The sequence below is a fragment of the Crinia signifera genome, chromosome 5 (assembly GCF_055691185.1).
Source record: "Crinia signifera chromosome 5, ASM5569118v1, whole genome shotgun sequence".
Classification (NCBI taxonomy): Eukaryota; Metazoa; Chordata; class Amphibia; order Anura; family Myobatrachidae; genus Crinia; species Crinia signifera.
Window position 1 is genome coordinate 69,980,902 of NC_139221.1, and position 27,549 is coordinate 70,008,450.

Consider the following 27,549-nt stretch of genomic DNA (forward strand, 5'->3'; position numbering starts at 1 on the left):
AACCTGTGGCCCACCAGATGTTGTGAAACTACATGTTCCAACATGCATTGCCACATTTTTTCCTATAAGAGCATGCCAAAACTGTCAGGGCATACTGGGACATGTAGTTCCACAACATCTGGGGGGCCACAGGTTGAAGACCTGTGCTATAATAGATAACTGGACATATAAGGTAACTCCACAAATTATCAGCTAATGTTTGCCAGGTGTGGTGCAGATATGGGGCGGGGCTCACTTTAGGAGGCTGTACAGGGGGCATGGCACTCGTGATCGCATCATTGTGACCCCCCCCCCAACTGCACTATGCCGACATTACAGGTATTGTAAAGTGAGGGGTGGGGCCTTGATGACACAATTGACACATTTGAGCCATTGCTGCCCATCCCAGAACAGTAGGCAAGTAGGCACCATGTATAAAGATACTGTGTATTCACAATTTGTTACATTTAAATGCCATTAGTACTAAACCACAACAACTGTGTGCAACTGTAGCTTTAATCTGTCTGGGTGTCTATGAAAGTACGTCTGGTTGCTATGGCTCTAAAACAAACCATTTCTGAGTGCATTACGAGCTGTGTAACAGAAATAAGTCAGCTGTCAGGTACTGCACACTAGAGAGTGAACAGCTTTGCAGGCCTTTAGCATAAATCTGACGGCAATGCGTTTCACTATTACCTGTCTCACACACCTCAGGCTACAACATTACAGGCGCTAATTTGCATAAGTGCATTAATGCTGCCTAGCTCTTTCACTTCCAGTTATATTAATGAGATGATCAAAAAAATATTAACATAATTCCAAAGAGAGATCAGTAGCACTGTCACCAGTAGTAGTAGTAGCATACCTCCCAACAGTCCCGATTTCCAAGGGAACGTCCCATTTTCCGGGACATTCCCGCGTCCCTCCCGCCGGCGGCAGTGACCCACGGCGGGGGCTGTTGGGAGTCCCCCCCTGTCAGCTGCTGAGCAGTGCTAAATAGACACTGTGCGCATGCGCACAGCGACTATTCCCGCAGCCAGGGGGCTGGGGGCATGGCTAGAGGCTCACAGAGCCTCTGGGCCATGCCCCCACAGCGTCAAAAGGGGGCGTGGCCTCATGGGAGAGATGCACTCATAGGCCTTGCCCCCTTTTCGGTAAGCCACACACCCTAATTTTGGGCGCACAGCTGTGTCCCTCCTAGGTATGTATTAGGGAATGCTAAAACTATGGCAAGGCATGCTGGGATGTGTAGTTTCACAACAGCTGGAGGGCCATAGTTTGGACATACCTGGCTTAGAGTGACATTTCTTTGGATCTTATTGTTTTAGTCACATGGCTAGAGTATTGCAAGCATAAAGCAGTTTATTGGCTGACAGACGTACTACAATTCCACCCTCTGTAATAGCTTGAAAATGCAAGAACATCTAAAACATGGGGTTTTTATGGTACTATATGATGTTTTATTGGGAAACAGGAGCAAAGGAGCTTGAAAGTTTGTATTCCATGCCCCACAAACCTCTCTATACGATGGCTGTGAGCATTATACAGTTGTGACTTTCTCTGATTTGGAAATAGTTTAAAGCAGCATTTACTTGTTTCAGCAGTTTTGTCGGATGGTAATGAAGTGCTGTGCTCTAAGCAACTTCCACCGGAGAATTACCCAAAGTGTTTTAGGAAACGCAGGCACATTCTGGCGACTCATAAAAGCATATGCAAACATAAAAAGGAAACTGAATATTTATGACAGAAATAGAAGAATGTCACACTGCACCGCAATAAGGAGGATCCGTTACATTTGGGTCAATGACATGGAATTTCTGCTGTGTTATAGCACTGACAATGTCACATATACATGTTATCACATCATCAACATTCTGCTCGCCACATCATCAGATGAAATATGCCTGACACATCGTGGCAGTATACTGTAGTCCTATGGCGGGTCACTGATTAGGATTAAGGTCCCTTTGGTGACATTTGTTTCCTCTGCTTTTGTCTAGCAGAGATGAAAGGCATTGTACTCATGAGCTCCATAATTCTCGTGCCTTGGAATCACATTTATGGCAGTTGCACCAAATAATGCAAATAATTCACAGACTTACTATCCGTGAGCCAAATTATCATATAGCACAGTAATTACCTGACAAATGTATTCCCTCTTATTCTAGGAGACTAATTCAGGAAGCAGACGGTTTCCACTTTGCTATTTTATATAGCGTATGTAAAATACAGATGGACCGCCTGTGGTTCTTGCCGGGGCTGTCGTTCGGATCGCCAATCGCCAGCCCCCGCCAGCACAAGACACGTACACGTCCCCTTACTATGGAGCTCCCCGCCGCCCAATCCCACTGAACCCGCTCCCCCCCACCCCCAACCCTGCCCGTCTCCCTGAAGCGGAGATGGGCAGGGTTCGTGTCCCATGCCTCCCAGAGATTTGGACGTGCGTACATGTCCGACGCTCACGCGTCCCAGTCAGATGGAATGCCATCTCGCCAGCGTGGGTAGCTAGATGAGTCCCGGCATTGGCTGAGAGGCGCTACATCTGTATATGATATAGATATTACTATATACACAATGGGTTACAGTGATTTATGTGTACCACATTCTGTATATATATATATATATATATACACAATATGGTGTGGCGGCACTCCAACGGTTCCTGCTGGACGTCTAAGGACAATCTAAGACAATCGTCTAAGGTCTATCTGCACCTTGATAAAGAGGCACACGGCCTCGAAACGTTGGAAATGCATCCAGTCTCCTGGTGATTATTTGTTCATTATTACGAGTGCCGCCGCCAACCAGTCTTATATATATATATATATATATATATATATATATATATATATATATATATATATATATATATATATATATATATATATATATATATAGTGTACGAAGTGCACCCATCGGATTTCTTGCTGGATCAATAATCACTCAGACGCCAAAGCTTTTAAGCAACGTTTCGGGGGTTTATTCCCGTCCTCAGGCTTGTATATATATATATAGTAATTATCTGTATCATATATCATTCTAGATAGATAGATAGATAGATAGATAGATAGATAGATAGATAGATAGATAGATAGATAGATCAAGTCCACAATATGCAACATGGTAGTGGGTGACAGGAATAGGCAGGGGGAGGCAGAGTGCGAGTATGAAAAACAGTGGGTGACATGAAGATGGTGACAGGAACAGCAGTAGGCTTCTTAATCCTCCGAGGCACTGGTGCACTGCACCAATAATAGTCCCTCCTCTGTGTATATTATACTGTTAAAAACCACACTGTATGTTTTTCAATGAACCAGTAATAATTGGTGTTAAATTTAGGAAAGTGTAAAATAAAATCACAGTAATAGCTAAAAGCACCCCACATTTGATGTCTAATTAGTTATAACTACCGAAGGTCCTCTGTAGTTTTTCTCATTTTGGTTCTATTTATGAAGCATAAAATCAAGCAATTTACTCAAAGTTTAGCCATTTTTTGAATTATCAGTGCTATATTAACAAGAGATAAGTAGCAAGCGCTCTATAACTCTGAATGGGGATGGTGCTTAACTTTAGAGAACCGTATCCTGATAGCTAACATCACCTTTAGATTGTAGTCTATGTATTGTGGCAGTCCAGTCCGGCACCACAGAAGGACTCAGCTTCACCCGTAGGCTCGAAGCTTAGGAGGAGTATGTGGCAGTCAAGTGTGGATGCCACCCAAAGTGTTTGAGAGAGGGAGCCTGTAATCATGTATGCTGCTTGTGGACCGGTGCCTGGTTAAGGTACCCGGTAAACTTGCTGTGGACAAGACCTGTTTGAATTGCTGTGGAAGAAAAAGGAGTGCTTTTCCCTACAACTGTGTCAGTGTCTTGTCTGGTGGAAGGTCGTTTGTTACAACAATAGATTTTCATCTACACAATCACTGGATGGATAGGGATCATCAGATCCTTCCCCAGCAGATTAGACTGTGGCTTTGTGGTGCTAGATGGCCACACATGTGCAGTAGTTAAGTCAGATCTGAACTCATTAGTAAAGGGATGTCAATCTATCACTTAAAAAATCTACCAGTGATTAGTCAAGCTCTTATCAGAACTATTGAGGTGATATGCAATTATACTTTGCTGCACCTTACTGTCACCAGTGATAACAGCCCCCTGTATTATTTCATGCTTTAGGAACCAGAGAGGAGGCTGCTGGTCTGACACACCTCTCACGTATGCTTATGCATGCCTCTTAAAACTGTCCTGCGTGCTACATCTGGTGCACATGCTATGTATTGCCCACCCCTGCTAAATATCAAGACTTAGGTATTATTACCCTCTATTGCTATATTAAGTATAGTAAATGTAAAACTACTCCAAGAAATGGACGTAACTGCACCATTTACAAGCAGCTGTAATAAAATACAGATATATGGCTGTACTTAAATAATATACCCACGATCATAAATAGTAAGAATATACATAACTCACTCCATATTATTTTAACTTGCATTAGTGGATTATAACTGTTATTCCTTATAAAACATAAGTGGTGCTAAACTATATTGAAATGATGCCACAAATACTGAGAATAAGTAATCATATGACAAATGTCCTTTGTATGCTATAGGAATTCGGTACTCCCAGCTGCTGCACCTGCTCTTTCCTTGCCCATCTAACCGCACATGCCTCCTAAGGCAGCAAGAGAACGCAGCTATATTAACGAAGTGGGATATTAATGTTGCGGACCACCTAACTAGCTTTTATAGCAAACAAACACTGGGCCGCTTCACGCCTTCTAAGAAACTGAAGGAATATGAAATGCAGGTATTACAGCTCTATTGCAGTTTGTTAGCTAAGCAGGAAATCAGACTGTGGGGGCGCATATTTTTAATCAAGGACCTATTTTACTCTTAACCACTAACTTGTGGTTTTCTATTACAAAAACCATCCATTCGCTGCTTTATGACATCTGGTATAGCAATATTAAAGGTTATGGAGAATAGAAAATATGATGAATGTTAGACAGAAATGGCAGAATGGAATATCTAGCATGACGATAGACCAAGGATCATTACCGAACTGCAGAAGTGAAAATGACAAAGTACATGCTCACTTGTGACATCATTCACTATAGTAATACTAAGAAGGCGCATGGATCTGTGGCTGCCATGATGCTTGCCCCAAATGCAGCAGCATAATTTTACTATTTATTTATTACCAGTTATAGTATTTATATAGCGCGCACATATACCGCAGTGCTTTAGGATGCAGCCACTGGCATCAGTATGCCCAGAAAGCAGAGCTACACACCCCTGTTTTCTGTAATGGTGCCTGTTGCCTCCTCCAAATGCGAGCAGCATGTCAGTTTGTTGGGAGCCAATTAACCTAACAGTATATTTTTGGATTGTGGGAGGAAACCTACACAAGCACGGTGAGATATACAAACTCCACACAGTTAGGGCCATGGTGGGTATCAAACCCATGACCTCAGTGCTGTGAGGCAGTAATGCTAACGATACGTACAGTACCTACTTTTTTTTCTCCTCTCCAGGAGAAGCCTGGAGAGGAGACGCTCATCTGCAGAGTTTGACATCATCTCCCATCCCCACTGCAGCAAATGCCGCTATTCACAGGTCTACAAGAAGGGGGTGGGTCTAAAATGCAACACAATTACACAACTTGAATAATTTTAGCCCCGCCCCCTCTAGGAAGAGTTGCTATTGCTAGTCTGTGATTGGTGGAGGAGGGAGATGCAGAGGCGGTTGCTGGGAAATCCAGTGGCATGTGGGAGGCTTGCTCATGTTTCTGGGGGCCAGGAGGGCTCCTGGCCATTCCAGGAGGGTATGCAAGTATAAGCACAATTGACATGCTGCTTGCTTTTGGAGGAGGCGACAGGCACCATTGCAGAAAACATGGGTGTGTAGTTCTGCTTTCTGGGCATACTGATGCCAGTGGCTGCATCCTGAATCCTTTGAAGCAGCTTTACTGGCATCAGCAGCTTGACTTTCCCAGCCATCCTCATTATCCTGAGGTTACTCATAGGAATAATGATCTAATCCTCGGATCAGAGAAGTGTTTATGTACCCAATACGCCTCCTGTGGTATCAGCATATTATCACACAGCTGCCGCTTACACAGACACAGTGACTGTTAAAAACCTGTAGTTCACTATATGATTTTTCCCCATGTATTTAGCTATATCCATGAAGTAAGCTGGATACCTATTGTGCTGTAACCAAGGCCATTTTAACTTATGGGCTGACTGGGCAGCTGCCCTAGGGCCCTACAATTCTAGGGGCCTTCGAGCAGGGGTTTGCTGGTGCCCCTGTAGTTTCCTGTGATGCTAGTAGAGATTGCTGCCCGGCTGCTTTGGTTGTGAATTACACAAAATCAGAGCTGCCGGGAAACATTCTGTAGCGGCCTGCAGCTGCTGGATGGCGGATAGCAGGTGGAGAGACACCGCAGGAAGTTATGATTGTTTTTACCTTTACTATGTGCCCCAGTGCATTTCTTTGCCTAAGGCCCACAATGTCGTTAAGACGGCCCTGACACACCAAGTCCACGCACCTTCTCAACCGAGGCCCAGCTGAAAGTTGTGTGGTATGTAGCAGTAATAACACTGCTGAAGAACAACCGAACACAAGGGTTAGCGCCATGGTAGGCAGTGATGAGGAGATGATGGTATATTGCATTTGAGAGCTTACAGTCTTTTCATAAGTATAGAAGTAATAATATATACTTTTATTCAGAAGTCTTTGTGGCTAATAACCAGTGGCGGCTCCTGCCTTTAGACTTAAGGGGGGCTGCAATTGCCTGTGTTCTGCTCATTGCAAATGGATCACAACATACAGATAATCTACTTTAAATCACCTTAAACTATGGAATAAAATAACCTTGATTGTGATTTCTCTGTACCAGTGTTTTTGTGCATACACTGTAAACAAATGATGTACCCATATGGACATAAACACAGGTACAGAGCAAAATACACACTTTGAATAACTTTAATATTAATTAAAGTGCAGACAATTATACTCCTATTAAAGATCCACAACCAAATAATAGTTTAAATAAATATTATTCACAGAGGCTCAAATATTATAAAAATTAAAAAAAACTTCCATGCACCTCTCTGGTGCAATGCATGCCTTCCTTCAGCTGCACCACACTGAGTGACTCTCTGAAGTCTGGGCATGCTCACTGCAGAGGATTTGCTTCTGCTGGGCTGCACAGACAGCAGCCCATGGAAGCACTGTAGCTCTGGTGATGTGCACAGAATGGCAATCTGCCGGAAAGCTATTGCTGTCATCACTATCTAACCTATGAGGAGAGATTAATGAAATATGGACTATTTACATTAGAAAAGAGAAGGCTGAGGGGAGACATGCTAAACATGTACAAATATATCAGGGGACAATCCAAGGAACTATCACAGACCCTATTTGCTACTAGAAAGGAATCAAGGACACGAGGGCATGAGTATAGATTAGAGGAAAAAAAGATTTTGTACGGTTCGAAGAAAAAAATTCTTTACAGTCAGAGCAGTCAAACTGTGGAACTCTCTTCCTGGGGAGGTGGTGTCGGCTTCAACAATAATTACGTTCAAAACAAGGTTGGACAAACACTTATTGGACAAAAACATCCAGGGGTATTTATAAGAAGCATAGGTGCAATGTATTAACTTAATATAAGCACATCTAGGTTGATTTAGCATAACTAGGTTGAACTCGATGGACGCAAGTCTTTATTCAGCCTTACCTACTATGTAACTATGTAACTCCATGTACTGACAGCCCAAGTGGGGAAGGAGTTTTCGGTCCTCTGTATGATGGGCAGTAGCGGCTTCCAATAGGAAGCTACTACATGCTGAACTCATCCCCACATGAGAGGAGGTCAGAGGTCACACATGGAGCCTGGTGTTGTGACTCCTGACAGGAAAGACATGTGATCATGTGACACATGAGGACTGGGAGAGACACAAACAGCCAGCAGAGGGCTCTAGAGGTACATCCCGCACCCCCTCTCCCCCGCAGGTAGAATGTGCACCCCCTCTTGCACGATCATGCGCGCGCATCAGCGAACGTGCGCCCACACTGTAGCTCTAAAGCTGGCTGTCTGTTTTACACTGGAAACCTTCTGGTTTTCACTGGAGGGGCTGCAGTCCTGCAGCCCAAATGCAGGAGCCGCCACTGCTAATAACTTTGAGTGGCTGCACGATTATCTAGTAGTATCACTGATGAAAGTATTTTTGTATAACCTTTGCAACCTACTATCAAAGCAGCAATACATCTTTAACAGAACAGTGATGTAAGTCAGCCAGAATTACATCATCAATCTGTCTTGGAAGGTAGGGATGGTGTACAGTCTGTGTATGTTACGTACAAGCATATCTCCCAATTTCCTGGTGAGGGGACAGTTGGCGGTGAACAGATGGGGGAGAGAAACTTTGAAGACCTGAAGACAATAATATAATTCAAGGGAGAATTTTAATAGGATGAGAGATGTAGAAAGTGAGAGATTTGTAAGAAATCTCCAGTTTTTTTAAAGCAGCAATCATTTACACTGCAAAACCAGTATGATTTGGAAGTGTAAATGATTGCCAATTCTCTTAATTTCTGAATCTCTCATCCTATTAAATTTCACCCCAAATATCACAAACGTTATTAGACTACGGTATTTAGAAATCTGTTTACTTAAAATAATGAATGAAATGAAATGTAATGAAAATGAATAGTCCTTAAATTATATACAGCACCTTGACAGGGGAAAAATGGAAAATCTGTCTGTGAAATCATCATGCTGAACTGTGCAGCGATCATATCTGTCACAGGGCTGTTTTCCTGAAATGATTTGTGTTGTGTAACCTGTCTACCATGCAGCACAATACTGTACAACTGGATAAGCTAAAAGTGTCATTTAAACATTCAAACCAGACATTCATTTCTGCAGAATTTTCTTTTTGTTTTTGACACTGAAATTATAAACTTAAATGTTGTTACGCTTTCTAGAACATTTCTATCATGAGACGTCTCCTGGAAAATTCAGTTGATATAGAAATGTGTATGTCCAAACAACAGAAACATAAATCACAATAGCTGTCTTCATTAGTACAATGGCAAACAGTATTCTGTAACTGTAGGGAGTAATGTATCCACTTATTGGGGATGCAGTTAGAATCCCGGCGGTGGAAATCCCGACACTTTCTCCCTCTATGGGTGTCCACAACACCCATAGAGGGAGAATAAATTAGTGTGCCGAGTGTAGCGAGGCACCGGGCCTCCACGTCCCCCCCTTGTCTGGATTTCGGCGGTCGGGATTCCGGTGTCGGGAGTTTGACCGCTGGTATTCCAACCGCCGGGATTTCGTACCAAGCCCACTTATTGTCCATTATGAGATTATTACAATATAAAAAGGAGTTTTTATGTCAACATCGCTTATGTCGAAGGGGGTCACAAATGTTTGTAGATCAGCAGCCACTTGGATGGAGGTTTGCCAACGTCCATCATTAGAAAAGGAACACAAAGATCAAGTGACGCTTAAAGTACAAACAGTCATTTTAAAATAAATAAATGTATTCTTTGCAGCATATAGAAAAAACATGCAGAAACACAGAAACAGAAAAATACAATATAGTACAATAAATTCATAAAACATAAAAGCAATCAGTACTATGGACAGTGTTATCTACGATCTAGCCACCACCTACTATCTAGCCACCACCCACTTGCTTGCACCTCTTGTAATCTGTCGGTCTCCCCTTCCTACTTGATTGTAAGCTCCTCCGAGCAGGGCCCTCTTCCCTCCTGTTGTCAAAGCCCACTTCTCTTCACATTTCACTCACAGCTCTCCTATACTCAAACACTCAGTGACCATCTTGGTCTGCATACCCATCTCCATCATTGGCCTCAAGCCTCTAGTTGTATGTTTATTGAGTCCTCACTACTTATATTTAAGCTGTAATGTGTATTGAACTGTGGCGCTCTTTATTTGTACTCTACTTTTGTTATTTATTCAATGTTATGCCAAGCTGTACTGTTCCTTTGTACGTTGCTGCGAAACACTTGTGGTGTCTTATAAATAAATTATAATAATAATAAATCTAATGGCTGTCGCCCAATTTTTGGGCACTAACTGGTATTTGTTAAAAATATTTATCAATGAAATACGACTGAATAGCGAACTCTTCAAGTATAAATCCACATGTCCATAGTAGTGATTGCTTTTATGTTTTATGAATTTATTGTACTATATTGTATGTTATTCTGATACCCCCGAGAGGTTTCTGCACGTTTTTCCTAAAAGCTGCTAAGAATAAATTTATTTATTTTAAAATTTACTGTTTGTTTGTACTTTAAGCATCACTTGATCTTTGAGTACACTATACAGTTGTGCTCATAAGTTTACATAACCTAGCAGAATTTGTGATTTTCTGGCCATTTGTCAGAGAATATGAATGATAACTCACAAACTTTTCTTTCACTCATGGTTAGTGGTTGGGCGAAGTCATTTATTGTCAATAACTGTGTTTACAAATCATAATGACAATAGAAACTACCCTGATCAAAACTTTACATACCCCAGTCCTTAATACCGTGTATTGCCCCCTTTAACATCAATGACAGCTTGAAGTCTATTGTAGTAGTTGTGGATGAGGCTCTTTATTTTCTCAGATGGTAAAGCTGCCCATTCCTCTTGGCAAAAAGCCTCCAGTTCCTGTTAATTCTTGGGCTGTCTTGCATGAACTGCACGTTTGAGATCTCCCCGGAGTGGCTTAATGATATTGAGGTCAGAAGACTGAGATGGCCACTCCAGAACCTTCACTTTATTCTTCTGTAGCCAATGTCATGTCAACTTGGCCTTGTGTTTTGATCACAAATTCTGCTAGGGTATGTAAACTTATGAGCACAACTGTAAAAAGGCACAGAACAACAAGGTGATTTGTTGGGCGTGATGTGCCAACATCCCTCCACCCTCTGCGCTCTAATCACATATGTGCTAAAATATGTGATTAGTAATGCAAAGAGAAGCTCTGCCGCTAAGAGCCGCCCTTTGCGTTCAACACAGGTCAGTGGACTTCCAGGTTTATGACCAGTTAGTCCGTCTGCACATGCACACAATGACATGGCGGTTGCGGGAGGTGCTGAGGGATCCATTTGGATACCTCTGACCGCACAATGCATAAAGAAGTCCATAGGTAATAGTTGGCATTACCCTTTTGCACCGAAGCCCAGAATTCCATTTAGTACATCCTACCCATAACCTTACAGTAAACGCTTTTGGCATTGCTGCTGTTGCATCTTTGGACACAGTAGCAACGTGAAAACATGTCAATGCCGCAGGAGGCATCTAAATAAAGAAGGTTGGCATCACAGATCCTGCTGTGTGCGAAGAGGTGCGCATAGACAGGCCCAGGATTTATGCCCATACCCCAATTATCATGACAAGACCGCACTCTGGCCCTTTTAGCTGCATTGAGTTGAAAAGCAGCCAGTACCTTTCCTAAGAGTTACTGTAGCATGTAGCACAGCGCCTCCTGCTGCATAGCCTCATGTTTTTATGTGCGTTCTATGTGGCAAAAGGATTCATTCATTCTGCTGTCATGTCATTCCTCCTTCCAAATGTAAGCAGCAGCTATCTGGAAAGCTTACAGGCCTGTGAGTCCCTCCCAAACTTTACAGCTGCGTCTGAGAGGTGGGTAAAGTCCCTAGGAGATTCTATTATCCAGAATTTCTTTAGACGGGAATGGAAAAGAAAAGTAGGGGAGTTCCCGCACTCAACACAGGCTGTGCTTCCAACATAAGAGACTGACCGGCATAGAGTCCATGACTCCCGTAAATCATCTGTGTTTATTATACTGAAGAGAAGCTGTATTAGTGTTTTGCTGCCGAACCAAAGCTGTTTTTCAGCCTGCTGACAATGAGGAAATAATGTGTCTTCTTTCAACAAGAGTCCTCCTAAAGCCACCCAGCTACAATGCATATAATAGGGCTCATCAAATCCATCAGCTCCTCATCAGAAACGTTAGTAAATGGCTTATGGGGATGTCCACTACTGGCCTTTATGTGTGATCATCATTTCCTTCTGACCACATAAGCAGGCTGCAGCAAATCCAGAAGAGATCTGGCTCCTCTGCCCCTCCAACAAAAGGACCGATCTCACAAGTGTGGCCTAAGTGGTGATCCTGCTTGTCATCAAGCAGGTTTGGCCCGAGTGTAAAAAACATCATAACTATATCTTATCGACTTGTCACTTTTTTACTATGTAAAACAATGATTGACTAACTAATAATAGCAATTACTAGATAGCCTGAGGCAGGCTGAGTAATTGGAAAAAGTGATAGCACCATGCAATCCCTAACAGTTGTGCAAGCAGGACCTGGTGCCCTAGCCTAGGCTAATACACATGTAGCTAACAAAGTGTAACTGGCATGTATGATCTTATGCTTGTGGCTTGGGAAGGAGACTCTGGCTTTAGGCTGCCTAGTTGGCGATGTAGTACAATGTAGATAATGTAATGTTTCCATCAGTAAGTTACACTGGTACACCTATCTGGCAGTGACCTTAATAACTTTACCCCCCACAGTACATCAACATTATGCCAGTCAGAGCTAGCATTAGGCATGACGCCAGTCAGAGCCTCTGTTAGCAGTCAGAGCCCCATTAAATATTATGCCAGTCAGAGTCCCTGTCAGTCATGATGCCAGTCACAGGCCCTATTATACATGATGCCAGCAGTGGCGTAACTATAGTCCGGCAGCCCACGCGGTGGCGGGGAGGCGCTAAGAAGGTGTGAGCGTCGGGGGTATGCGGGGCTATAGTTACCTGCTGCTGTCCGCCCGCCAGCGCTTCTGGGTGCGGAGAGCTGGGCGGCTGGCTACTCCTGTGCCCAGGTTTTCCGGCTGTCAGTGACAGTGTGGCCGGGCCGCTCCCCTTGCTGCTGCCGGACGCCGGGTAGGTGAGATGCAGCTCCTACATTTAAACATGTTGCCCGGCTGCCAGCGATGCGCACCCCTCCCGCTGGTACCTCCTGCCACTGGTGCTTCTGTCGGGTGACGGGTCGCGGCCCGGCTGCTAACATAAAGTGACACACAGAAAATGGCTGCCCCCATACCTCAAAAGTTGTCTGCAGTACAGGGGGCAGCCATTTTCTGAGTGTCACTTTTTATTAGCAGCCAGAGCCGGGGACCCGTCAGAAGCGCCGGCGCTAGAAGGTACCGGATGCGGGGGAGGAGAGCTTGTTAACTCTCTGTGGGGGGGGCGCTGCCAAATTTGCGGCAGGGAGGCGAAAAATGTATAGTTACGCCACTTAATGCCAGTCAGAGCTCCTGTTACACATTATGCCAGGTAGAGCCCTTGTTGCATGTAATGCAAGGTAGAGCCCCTATTACACACTACTCCAGGTAGAGCAGCCACCATTACACATGAAGCCAGTCAGAGCCCCCATTACACCATGCAGAGTCCCCATTACACATTATGCCAGGCAGATCCACCATTACACACAATGACATGCAGAACCTCCATTACATATTATACTACCAGGTAGAGCCCCGTTATACATGAAGTCATGTAGAGCCTCCATTACACGTTATGACTAGGTAGAGCCCCATTACAGGTTATGACAAAATAGAACCCCGGTACATGAGCCCCATAGCACGTTTCGCCAGGTAGAGCTCATCAAGTTACGCCAGTCAAAGCCCTCATTACATATGAAGCCAGGTAGAGCTCCCAGGTACTTATGTAGTATCTGGGCGCCCGATTTAGAAATCGGGTCGGATCGGGCACATCACATCGCATCGCATGCGACCATCGGATGCGATGCGATGCGATGACCCGATTTTTCCATAGGAATCAATGTTAAAATGGACTGAGTCCATTTTAACATGGAATTCAATGGGAAAAAGGGGTCCTTTTCATACCCCTACTATACAAGTGGGCATGGAGTTGGATATAAACCTGTGGCGAGCGTAGCGAGCCACCGAGCCCGAAGCATGGCGAGCGTAGCGAGCCCCGCGAGGGGACACAGAATACCGTCCCCTCGCGGGGCTCGCTTCGGGCTCGGTGGCTCGCTACGCTCGCCACAGGTTTATGTCCAACTCCATGCCCACTTGGATAGTAGGGGTATGAAAAGGACCCCTTTTTCCCATTGAATTAATTCCATGTTAAAATGGGCGGTACTTGTGTATTATAACGGCGCCCAATTTAATACAAATCGCATCCGATATCGCATCCGATTTATCGGCCGATTTTCTGCCGATTTTGGGCCGATTTGATCTGCGATGCGATTTTGCGTCCGATTTGCGTCCGATTTTCGGCCGATTTTTTGCCGATTTTCGGCCATTTCCTGATGATTTGCATGTTATTCCATCCTTGCACACCCCCAGGTACTATGCGATGGTATGCGATGTGATTTTCGGGAAAATGCCCCCTGTACAATTAAATATCACATAGCAACGCATGCCAGCAAGTGGCATGCGATGCGATGTGATTTGCAATGTTAAATGCACCCCCATTGTTAACGCCACCCCCACTATCAACGCCAACCCGAGTGGAGTTGATTTTAGATAGTGTGGCGAGCGCAGCGAGCCACCGAGCCCGAAGCGTGGCGAGCGGACGCGGAATACATGTAAAGTAATCCGCGTCCCCTCGCGGGGCTCGCTGCGCTCGCCACGCTTCGGGCTCGGTGGCTCGCTGCGCTCGCCACACTATCTAAAATCAACTCCACTCGGGTTGGCGTTGATAGTGGGGGTGGCGTTAACAATGGGGGTGCATTTAACATTGCAAATCACATCGCATCGCATGCCACTTGCTGGCATGCGTTGCTATGTGATATTTAATTGTACAATCAGGGGCATTTTCCCGAGCGCAGCGAGCCACCGACCCGAAGCGTGGCGAGCGGACGCGGAATACATGTAAAGTAATCCGCTGCGCTCGCCACGCTTCGGGCTCGGTGGCTCGCTGCGCTCGCCACACTATCTAAAATCAACTCCACGCCGACGTGGATAGTGGGGGTATGAAAAGGTCGGAGGACGCGTTAGTGGGGGTGGCGTTAACAATGGCGGTGCATTTAACATTGTAAGCACCCATCAGGGTGATTGTACAATTACAAATCGAATCGCTTCACATGCATCGCATGGCATGCATCACATGCCACTATATTGCATGCGATGCACTACGATGGAAATCGGGGGTGTGCAAGGTTTGCAATAATGGAACAGCATGCAAATTGGCCGGAAAAAGTGAAAAATCGGTCGAAAATCGGACGAAAATCGGCCAAAAATCGGCCGCAAAATCGCATCCGATTTTTCCATGCGATTTGCGGCCGATTTTCGGCCGATTTTCGGCCGATTTCGTGGGCGCCGTTATAATACACAAGTACCAAATGGACTCAGTCCATTTTAACATTGATTCCTATGGAAAAATCGGGTCATCGCATCGCATCCGATGGTCGCATGCGATGCGATATCGCATCGCATCGCATCTGATTGTATGCCTTAACTTAAGGCATACAATCAAAAAATCAGGCGCCCAGATACTACATAAGTACCAGCTCCCATTACACCAGGTAGTGAATGACAGAGGCAGTGAGAGAGATAGAGATTAGGCCCCTCTACCTAAATTCCCACGAATTGCAGCACTCAAGCCTGTGAATTAGCCAAAGGTAAAGTGGGCAGGGATAAAGCTGAGTTGCGGGACTGTAGGATAGCCAGTGACTAAGTGCAGGGGGAGCAGTGGTCCCCCAGATCAGCCAGGCCCCATAGCAGCTGCACCCTCTGTAGTTATACCACTGTCTATTAACTAATATTATAAACATTTCCAAATCTATTCAAAACAATTAGTTATTGTCCTAATGTGAGACTAATTCCGTGAATCAAACTATTGAAAATTAGCTCTTTTCCAGTACAAATCTTTACCTACATAATACTTCCCATGTGCCCTAATTTGAGGTTTCTATCCCGCTGTCCGGCTCTCAGCAAACATCTACCCTACTTATGTGTCTCTTCAGGAATGTTATTTGTCTCAGTGACTAGAGGAAACACCAGCCTAATAAACTGTCAGAAAAAAAATAATATATATATGGTATATACAATACTTGGTATGAAATGCTATGTTACATCACTAACCAGCTTAGAGGTTTCAAGCTGTGTCATATTTTCTAAACTGTAAGCACTTGGATTTACTTATTGCTTTGTGACATCGCTCTGTACAGCAATGAAAGCATGCCTTACTTAAACAATGCGGTTTGGATTCAGTGTTCCCATGGATCATCATGAAAATGTTTGCTTCAGTAATGGAGTCATTATTGTTACTAGTAACAGCTGCTCGACCATCTTGCATGCTTGAGAACGATGACAAACCTTTAGTTCTTTTTTATATATATTTTTTTCATTAAATTCAAATAATTGGGATTTGGGACTTCCCTGGTAATGTATGATTGCAGCACCTGTGGTGAAACACCTTTACCTAGCTCCCAACAGGTGATGGCAATCATACATTACCAGGGAAGTATGGATTACAGACACCTGTCACTTTGCTGTTAAAATGGTTTCAGACACAAGAGACCTGCTCTTGACTGATGGATGGATGAATGGTGTCTGGAGAATTTACACTCTGCATGCTAATGCTGCCTATCCACTACTAGATCAACTTCCATCCATTGAAGTAGTTGGTTGGAATAAATATCTGGCACTGGATGGGAGCAAAAGTCATATGTAATTCAGTAATTTGCTCCCAAAATCTGAAAATGGACAAAACCTGCCATTCAGACTTGTTCTGTAGTTGAAACTGTTTGATCTAAACAATGTGAATGAATGTTTTTAACTATTTTCCTGGGTTTGAGAGTAAATTGTTGATTTGTCATTTGTTCCCATAGAGTACCAGATTTTCAGTCCAACCAACCAACTAGTTGGATAGTTGGATGAAAGTTGGTCCAGTGTGTGGCCAGAATAAGAACTAGGGTGGCCAATCCCAGGACCTTCATTGGTGGGCATAACCCTAATAATGCTGTTATTTGAATCCTGGGATTGTAACTTCCAATACCAGGATTCTGGGATTAGCCTGCGCAAATCTAATGCCGTGCAGTGTTTGAGCACCGGCGGTCCAACTCTGCGGCAGTTCACAGCATGATGTAATGTCATAGGTCAGGCTGCACACCACTTGGCTCAAGCTCCGCACCGGCTTCGGTCCACCACACTGACCAGATCACGACCACCACACTTTCTGGCTTGTAGGTGAGTGACACTGTTGGGCGTCACGTTTGTGAAGTGAGGGCTACTTCACACACTTCGGTTTTGACTGGATGGCAAAAAGCTAGACAAACTGTATCCGTTTTTTGGGGGGGCGGATGGCAGTGCCTTTCACATGCACCAGTTTTTAGTTGGATTTAATGGTGTGCTTAAAAAGTATATAAAATAAAATATACCTAAATCTATTTCTGCCATGTTTGTCAAATTAATTGTAGGGGTGAGGTTTCAATGTGAACCAGATCCAGGGGATTACAGGTCGTCAGTTGTGAATTGCCTATCTGCAAAAAATAAACCTGAAGTAACTTTTAGCCAGTGTATGTGATACTTGTCACACTACAGTATGCAGCTTTCACAAACCAAGTATATCCTGTATAAGCCAATCGACTAATGGACAACTAAAAATTGTAACATCCTATGATGGCAAGTAGTGTAGAATGTGAAGTCAAATTTCAGATGGCAAATATCATCTATATATATATATATATATATATATATATATATTGGTCTATTGCGCATCCAGCAGCCAATAGTCTGTAATTCCAATAAGGTCCCTCCGAAATTATATATATGTATATATATATATATATATATATATATATATATATATATATATATATATATATATATATATATATATATATATATATATATATATATATATATATATATATATAGTACTCCAAAAAATGATTGGCACTCGGGAGGCAAAGTCATCAAAGAAAATGGATGTGTATTACTGAGCTTTCGGGGTTTGACCCCCTTCTTCAGAGCACAATCCTACAGCAAATGAACAGTGCACACTTACCACATAAATACTGTCTGTATCTCACGCACCTCCGTCAGTCCGTTCCCATCATCAGCGGCTACACGTGCAGAAGCCGGAACCAAGACGGCGGCTACCTCACTTCTGGGTCCAGCGTGCAGCCGGGTCGCCTAGCAACCTCCGGCTGTTTGCGTTCCACTGCGGCCATGACGGTGGCACGCACATCGTCCCGGCTGTGCGCCGCTGCCACTATAGATAAAGAACAAGCAGAGGGGGGTATGTTTAACAGCAGATCACCAGACCAAAAACATATATAATACATACATATAGAATAATCAAAGCTAACAAAAAAGAAAAAGGAAAAATAAAAAAGACAAAACTACAGCATACAGGAAATTTAAGTACAAAAGCTTCAAAACAAATACAAGTTAAACTACAATCATAGTGTAAGAAACAGATGCTAAAGAGGAATCACAATCACATATAACACGGCTATGAGGTTACTGAATTCCAACTAATTTTGTCATTAAGACCAAAAGGGTGAATTGTTTTGAGGCGAAAGATCCACCGTGATTCGGCGATGAGCAAGCGTTTCGCTCTATCACCTCCTCGCAGTGAATCTTTAACAGTATCAATCATGAAATATTTAAGAGAAGATAAAGGGTGCCCTGCAGCCTTAAAATGTCGGGCCACCGGCGGGTCGATGACTCTACCACCGAGCGCCAAATCAATGGCCGACCTGTGGAGAGCCATCCGCACCCGGAACGACTGTGTCGTCTGGCCGACATCATAATGGCCACACGATGATATATACAACATATTCTGACCGGCAGGTCAAAACTGTACGAATTTCATATATTTTCTCAGAGTGCGGGGGTTTGAAATTTTTGCATATCACCATATGTCTACAGGTGATGCAGTTATGGCAGCTATAGCAACCAGGGGGCTTGATATACACATTGGGGGCTCGGGGTATATTCATCCCAGTAATGTCCGTCTTCACGAGACGGTCACGTAAATTACGAACCCTTTTAAACGCTGCCAAAGGACGCACATCCCTAAACACAGGAAGGTCAGGATCACTTCTAACGAAGGGCCAAAGTGCTTTAGATGCAACATGAATGGATGGGCTAGCCACTGTGTACGTACTGGTCCAGGGCAGTACCTTTCTAGACTGGCGTTTACTGAGCTGAAGTAATGTAGAACGGGGCAGGGACAAGACTTGCGCTTTTTGTTGCTGCAAGAGGTCATGATCATAGCCTCTGGCAACAAATTTGGCAATGAGTTGATCAAGGCGTTCAGAGACAATCAGGGGGTCACTGATCACTCGAGCCACTCTCATCATTTATGAGCGAGGTAGCCCACGTTTGAGGGCTGGGGGATGATGGCTAGAGGCCATCAAAAAGGTCGTCCCATAATTTCAGCTCGTGGTTCTCTTTACCAATCGGTGTCTCAATTGCTAGATTTTGTGTTACAACCCTTGCTGTGTCTTCAACAGTCGTTCCTGAAGGATACTACTACTTTCCTTAAATTACTATTAAAATTTCCTGTGGTGCCACCTGGGACATTATTATGCTGTTTGGACGTTTCAAGCCTGTATACGTCTATACCCCATGCAGGGGGGTTGAGGGCGGTTCGTTCATTTCTAGACAGGCATCTGGATAATGCGTGTTTTAATCATGATCTCTTTTTGAAGCTGTTGGGCTTGACCTTGGAGCGTAACTTCTTCCTTTTCGATGGTAATTTTTACCTTCAGCTGCGAGGGTGCGCAATGGGGTCGGCGGTCGCACCCTCGTATGCTAATATATACATGTTTGATCAGGAGGATGGCATGTTCCTTGGTCGGCCTGAGGTTGCGCAACATCTGCTCCTGTACACCCGCTACATAGATGATATTTTCATCTTGTGTTCGGGTGGGCAGGAGCGGGTTGACTGTTTAATGTCTGAAGTGAATGGGAGGGACTCTTCCATCAAGTTCACTTATTCTTGTAGCAAGACTGAGGCTCAGTTTCTTGATGTGGCAGTTGCGATCAATGATAATCGATTATCTACCGATGTGTACTATAAAAATGTGGATCGCAACACCTTTTTGATGGCCTCTAGCCATCATCCCCCAGCCCTCAAACGTGGGCTACCTCGCTCACAAATGATGAGAGTGGCTCGAGTGATCAGTGACCCCCTTATTGTCTCTGAACGCCTTGATCAACTCATTGCCAAATTTGTTGCCAGAGGCTATGATCATGACCTCTTGCAGCAACAAAAAGCGCAAGTCTTGTCCCTGCCCCGTTCTACATTACTTCAGCCCAGTAAACGCCAGTCTAGAAAGGTACTGCCCTGGACCAGTACATACACAGTGGCTAGCCCATCCATTCATGTTGCATCTAAAGCACTTTGGCCCATCGTTAGAAGTGATCCTGACCTTCCTGTGTTTAGGGATGTGCGTCCTTTGGCAGCGTTTAAAAGGGGTCGTAATTTACGTGACCGTCTCGTGAAGACGGACATTACTGGGATGAATATACCCCGAGCCCCCAATGTGTATATCAAGCCCCCTGGTTGCTATAGCTGCCATAACTGCATCACCTGTAGACATATGGTGATATGCAAAAATTTCAAACACCCGCACTCTGAGAAAATATATGAAATTCGTACAGTTTTAACCTGCCGGTCAGAATATGTTGTATATATCATCGTGTGCCCATGTGGCCATTATTATGTCGGCCAGACGACACAGTCGTTCCGGGTGCGGATGGCTCTCCACAGGTCGGCCATTGATTTGGCCCTCGGTGGTAGAGTCATCGACCAGCCGGTGGCCCAACATTTTAAGGCTGCAGGGCACCCTTTATCGTCTCTTAAATATTTCATGATTGATACTGTTAAAGATTCACTGCGAGGAGGTGATAGAGCGAAACGCTTGCTCATCGCCGAATCACGGTGGATCTTTCGCCTCAAAACAATTCACCCTTTTGGTCTTAATGACAAAATTAGTTGGAATTCAGTAACCTCATAGCCGTGTTACTGTATATGTGATTGTGATTCCTCTTTAGCATCTGTTTCTTACACTATGATTGTAGTTTAACTTGTATTTGTTTTGAAGCTTTTGTACTTAATTTTCCTGTATGCTGTAGTTTTGTCTTTTTTATTTTTTATTTTTCCTTTTTTGTTAGCTTTGATTATTCTATATGTATGTATTATATATGTTTTTGGTCTGGTGATCTGCTGTTAAACATACCCCCCTCTGCTTGTTCTTTATCTATAGTGGCAGCGGCGCACAGCCGGGACGATGTGCGTGCCTCCGTCATGGCCGCAGTGGCACGCAAACAGCCGGAGGTTGCTAGGCGACCCGGCTGCACGCTGGACCCGGAAGTGAGGTAGCCGCCGTCTTGGTTCCGGCTTCTGCACGTGTAGCCGCTGATGATGGTAACGGACTGACGGAGGTGCCTGAGATACAGACAGTATTTATGTGGTGAGTGTGCACTGTTCATTTGCTGTAGGATTGTGCTCTGAAGAAGGGGGTCAAACCCCGAAAGCTCAGTAATACACATCCATTTTCTTTGATGACTTTGCCTCCCGAGTGCCAATCATTTTTTGGTGTACTGTATGATTGTTTGCTGGGGCACCGGGGCCCGTTGTCCTGTTTAACCTGCAGAGTGCCGGCAGTCTTGGAAATATATATATATATATATATATATATATATATGTCTAGTGTCCGTGTGTCTCCGAAACACTGCCATCTGTGGGCAGCGAGTGAACCGACATATCTTTCTCTCTCACACATGCACAAACACAGAGAAAATCACAAGTAAGCAGACCATATTAGGGTGGAGTGAAAAAATTTAAATTGAGATATTCAAAATCGGCTAGTGTGGAAAAGTTGTGACTTGACCTGAATAAGAAACGTGCAAATGTATTTTGATCTGAGTCAACATCTTCTGTTCTGGCAAGAGACCTAAAGTTTCGCATTTTAGGTGAAAATAATGAAACTATGAAGATGCTCAGATCTAGCTAAATTTATGTCAGGATGTCTCAGAGTGGTTCATTAATATACTTTAGCATAGTAAAAGAGTACAAGCTTGTCCTAGTGCAAAGTGACTGACTTTGGTGGGAGAAAAAATCCCTGATAATTGACCCATTTTATTGGTCACAATTGTGAATATTGTGTGTTTTCTCCTGAACGTGTTTATAATAGAAGCACAAATACTCTAAATGGAATTTCAGTGATACTACATGATGGCCCTTAATCAGACCTGATCACAGTACAAATTTGGGTACTTGTGTATTTTGGCGGCGCCCATCGCATCGCATCGCATACCATAAGGCATACGATGGTATGTGATGCGACGCGATATCGCGCGATATTGTACAATGCCATACAATTTTAAAATTGTATGACATTGTATATGGCATACAATGCCATACAATGCGATGCGATGCGATTAAACATTGTATAAGCACCCTAATGGGTGCTTACAATGTTAAATGCACCCCCACGCCACCCCCCCCCCCCCCCCCCCCCCACTATAAACGTGAACCCGGGGCGGCAGTACGCGTCCTTCGACCTTTTCATACCCCCACTATCCACGTCGGCGTGGAGTTGAGAACAGAAAGTGTGGCGAGCGCAGCGAGCCACCGAGCCCGAAGCGTGGCGAGCGCAGCGAGGGGACGCGGATACCTTCACAGGTATCGGAGTCCCCTCGCGGGCTTCACAGGTATCCGCGTCCGCTCGCCACGCTTCGGGCTCGGTGGCTCGCTGTGCTCGCCACACTTTCTATTCTCAACTCCACGCCAATGTGGATAGTGGGGGTATGAAAAGGTCAGAGGACGCGTACCGCTGCGCTCGCCACGCTTCGGGTTCACGTTTATAGTGTGGGGGTGCATTTAAAATTGTAAGCACCCATTACGGTGCTTAAAAGCACCCTTTAGGGTGCTTATACAATCTTTCATCGTATAGGGGCCAAAAATCGTGTCGCATCGCATGCCATCGGGTGCATGGCATACGATGCGACGCGATTAAAACATTGCGCGATGGAAATCGGGGGCGCCGCTATAATACACAAGTACCCAAATTTGTTCTCAAAATGGGCAAAAAATGCTGCACTGCAGGTGGGGCAGATGTAACATGTGCAGAGAGAGTTACATTTGTGTGAGTTATTTTGTTTCTATGCATGGTAAATACTGACTGCATTATTTTTTCACTGCAATTTAGATTTCAGTTTCAACACACCCCACCCAAATGTAACTCTCTCTGCACATTACATCTGCCCCACCTGCAGTGCAGCATTTTTTTGCCCATGTTGAGAACAAATTTGTACTGCGATCAGGTTTGAATAAGGGCCAAAAGGCAGTTATACAACAGTTCACAGAAAAGCCTCATTACCTTTTCATTAGTAATGTCCTACCAACCTTCTATATAACAGGACAATAGCACATATGGAGTAAAGCTGATTATATTTTTCGCAACCTTATATGAATTTAGGAATGTTTTGAGATAGTAATGCCAATCAAGTATAAAAAAAAACCTGCACTGTTTTAGAAATCTATCAATTAAAAAAAAAAACATACTATTTAGCATTTTTTGGAGCACTGTGAGTGCGGTATATTTTGTCTTATCAATAACAATGTCTGGTTGTTAGAGCTTTTAATTCCATCCCAGTGAGGAGGTAATTGGATTTATGCTGCTCTCTTTGCAGTGCATATACAAAGATAGACAATCCTGCGTACATAAGTAAGAAATAACTGTTGCAGTCCATTAATGAAAAACAGTAACTGTTACAATAAGTGTTTCAAGTAACAGTGTAAACTGTCTAATGTATCATTTTACATATCACTTCTGTTTATTGACAGAAAAACAGTTTTGCATCCCCTATGCTGGGAACATGATTGGGCTGCATTACAGCATATAATTATGCCAAAGATAAGCCAATATTCTAACAGTTAAATACGGTGAAGTGTATGATGATGTAACAAACAATACATCTAATGTTTAGAAAAATAAAATCAATTGATTCAATAATAACCGTTCAATAATAATGGTTTGGAGTGCCCACTATTTGCTATATATTTATTTACAGTTTCTTATATATATATATATATATATATATATATATATACTAGGTGATTCATCGCGCCCTACGGGCGCTCTTCACACCGGCGTATGGGGCTACGCCCCTTAATTTGTGAATATTTGTATTGTGAGAAATATGGTTAGAATTGTATGAAAGATGCCCTGTATTGCAGCTTCTGGCAGTGGGTGAGGGTCCAGCGTGGCAGCACAGGAGTACCGGACGGTGGCCCTGAGTCAGTGTCTTCTCCTACTGGGTGGGAGTTAAGGTGCATGAGAGCAGGAGGCTGGGATATGAGGCATGATAGGGGTATGTGGGCAACACAGCGTCAGCGATTACCCAGTGGTGGAATATTAGACGGATATTAGACAGCACTTACATCGACAGCCATTACATCGACACCATTAGTTCGACAGCTCAATAGGTCGACATGGTTTTAGGTCGACATACCATTAGGTCGACATGTCATTATGTCGACAGCTCATTAGGTCGACAGCTCATTAGGTCGACAGCTCATTAGGTCGACATGTTTTTAGGTCGACACTGCCATTAGGTCGACAGAGTCTATGTCGACAGTCAAAAGGTCGACATGGGTTTTTTCACTGGTTTTTGGCCGAAATGTCGACACAGTCGACATGGACACAGTTTGAAGTGTACCGCAGCCGCTCGCTATGCTTCGGGCACGGTGCCTCGCTGCGCTCGGCACACTATTTTATTCTCCCACCACGCCCTAGTGGATAGTAGGGCATGAAATACCGCCTGTCGGCACATGTCGGCTCAATAAACAGTGAAAAAACCCATGTCGACCTTTTGACTGTCGACATAGACACTGTCGACCTAATGGCAGTGTCGACCTAAAAACATGTCGACCTAATAAGCTGTCGACCTAATGAGCTGTCGACCTAATGATCTGTCGACATAATGACATGTCGACCTAATGGTATGTCGACCTAAAACCATGTCGACCTATTGAGGTGTCGAACTAATGGTGTCGATGTAATGGCTGTCGATGTAAGTGCTGTCTAACAATAGTCCGGATACCGGGGTGGTCGCGGGGGTCCCGCGAATCGCGGGAGGGGGGTCACGCGAATCGCGGGAGGGGGGGTCGCGGGGGTCCCGCGACTTGCGGGAGGGTGGAAAGCGGGGGTCCCGCGAATCGCGGGAGGGGGGGTGCGGGGTCCTGCGAATGGCGGGAGGGGGGGTCACGGGGGTTCCGCAAATCGCGGGAGGGGGGGTCGCGGGGTCCCGCGAATCGCGGGAGGGGGGTCGCGGGGGTCCCGCGATTCGCGGGAGGGGGGGGTCGCGGGGGTCCCGCGATTCGCGGGAGGGGGGGTCAGGGGGGGTCTCGCGAATCGCGGGAGGGGGGGGTCGCGGGGGGGTCCCGCAAATCACGGGAGGGGGGGGTCGCGGGGGGTCCCGCGAATCGCGGGAGGGGGGTCGCGGGGGTCCTGGCAGAGGGTAGGGATGTGCAGGAGTAATGGTGGATGGTGGCTGTGGAGTAATGGTGGATGGTGGGCGTGTACTGTAGCCCTGGCTGGGCGGGGGGAGGTGATGTCAAGGGGGTGGAACGTCAGACACATGAAAGTGAAACTGTTCTACACAGGAATGTTCTCCACAGGGGTTGAGTGACAGATCTGGCTAAATATATAAGAGATATATATATATCCACAAAGAAAAACGGGTGCACTCACCGGACTTCATCCAAAATGCAGGTGTTTATTTACATACCACAGCCGATATACTCAGGTGACAGTGGGCATGGTCAACTGTCACCTGAGTATATCGGCTGTGGTATGTAAATAAACACCTGCATTTTGGATGAAGTCCGGTGAGTGCACCCGTTTTTCTTTGTGAATATTCTGTGGAAGCGCCTGAATAATTTGGGACTTTCTGGTTTGTGGCACCCTGGCAGCTGGCTATATGTGAGGAGTGTGCTGTCCTACCTGCATGGATATATATATATATATATATATATATATATATATATATATATATATATGCTATATATACACAGTAGTGATGATCCCCAAGTGGGGAAAGAATAGCACTCACCAGACTTTTTAGATATCAGACAAATTCAAAGTAATTTATTCGGATAAGTTGCTGCTGTCGCCGACGTTTTGGTCCAACATGGACCTTTCTCAAGGCTTGCAGTATATTCAAAAAATAGGTAATCAAAAGTCACAAGAGGGAACAGGAACATGTTCCTGTTCCCTCTTGTGACTTTTGAAAATGCCATTATATTGCTTTGTGTGTATGGGCAATAGTGATAGTGTTGTGCCCCCCAGGGCGCATTATGCATGTAAGCGGGGTATAACATTTAATGGGCATTATGGTACGTGGTATAATGTGTAATAGGCATTACATTATGTGGCATAATGTGTAATGGGCATGCCTTTTTCCATGCTAGGCCACACCCCTTGCAATTAGGCCTTTCCTCCATTTGTGCATGCTCCTGCGGAGCACATAATTTATTCAGTTCCAAATTTTCTTTTGGAACTGGAGCCGAATTGTCTAGAAATGGCCCTGCAAGCTCCTAATGAATAAAATATATTACAAAAAATCAGGAAGTCTCTGGGGTCTGTAATACCCCTTTCACACCAGCCTAAATTCCCAGATTGGGTCCAGGAACAACCCGGGACTAGCACTGTTGTGAAAGGTTCCAGGGACAAATTCCTGGGTCAATTTGCCGGCAATTCAACCCTGCTAGGTAGCGGGGTTGCTCCCGGGTCCTTCCCGGACTACTGGCTAGTGTGAAAGGTACAGGGACATGTCCCTGCTTCCCGTGTTGCCTCTGCTAATGCTGATTTCCTAGCAGGGCAACTTCCTGTTGTGGTGGACGCTCACAGCCACGCCCAGAGGCAGCATACAGCGTGCAGGGGGACACTGTGCATGTTCTGTGGCACCACAGACCCCAGAAGTGCGTTTTAACCCCTGACAGCCTGAAAGCCAAGAATGTCTGCATTGGCAATCACACAGCATACAGGAAGACACTGTGCAAGCTCTGTGGCACAGCAGACCCCAGTAGTGCTATTTCATCCCTGAAAGCCTGCAATGTCTGCAAAGACCATCCCTCCCTCTCTCCCTTTACCCCTCTCCCTAATTACCTCATCTTTGTGGGCCAAAAAACAGCCATTTTTAATGATATTCTCATAGAAATGCAGGGTCATCCCAGGTTCAGTGTGAAAGGTACCGACCCGGGTTGTCCCTGCTTCAAAAGCATGTGTGAATGGGTCCCAACCCAGGAATGTCCCTGCTTGTCCCTGAAATTTAATTCCCGGGTTGGTCTCTGCAATTCTGGTGTGAAAGGGGTATTAGTGAAAACAAATTAAGAGAATTAACATATTGGCCATATCAGTAGCAGTACACAGACTTTCCTACTCTCCCGAACATCCCAAGAGATTAATAAAGTCTTGCAGAGCTGCTCACGCCCGTGTGGCAATTCCCACTTCCAGAGTAAAGTGGGAGGTCCAGATGGCCAATTGCGCAATTCCTAACTCAAAACTGTGCTTTGTACTCCTT

The 27,549-nt window shown here is 44.7% G+C and overlaps 2 protein-coding genes across 5 annotated transcripts in view; both read right to left on the minus strand.

The window, feature by feature from the left end:
* MCM4 (minichromosome maintenance complex component 4) overlaps positions 1–27,549 on the minus strand; it is a 372,932-nt gene that overhangs the window by 161,001 nt on the left and 184,382 nt on the right. The gene's annotated exons all lie outside the window — the stretch shown is intronic.
* LOC146079479 (chloride channel protein C-like) overlaps positions 1–27,549 on the minus strand; it is a 151,913-nt gene that overhangs the window by 19,414 nt on the left and 104,950 nt on the right. The window lies entirely within an intron of this gene.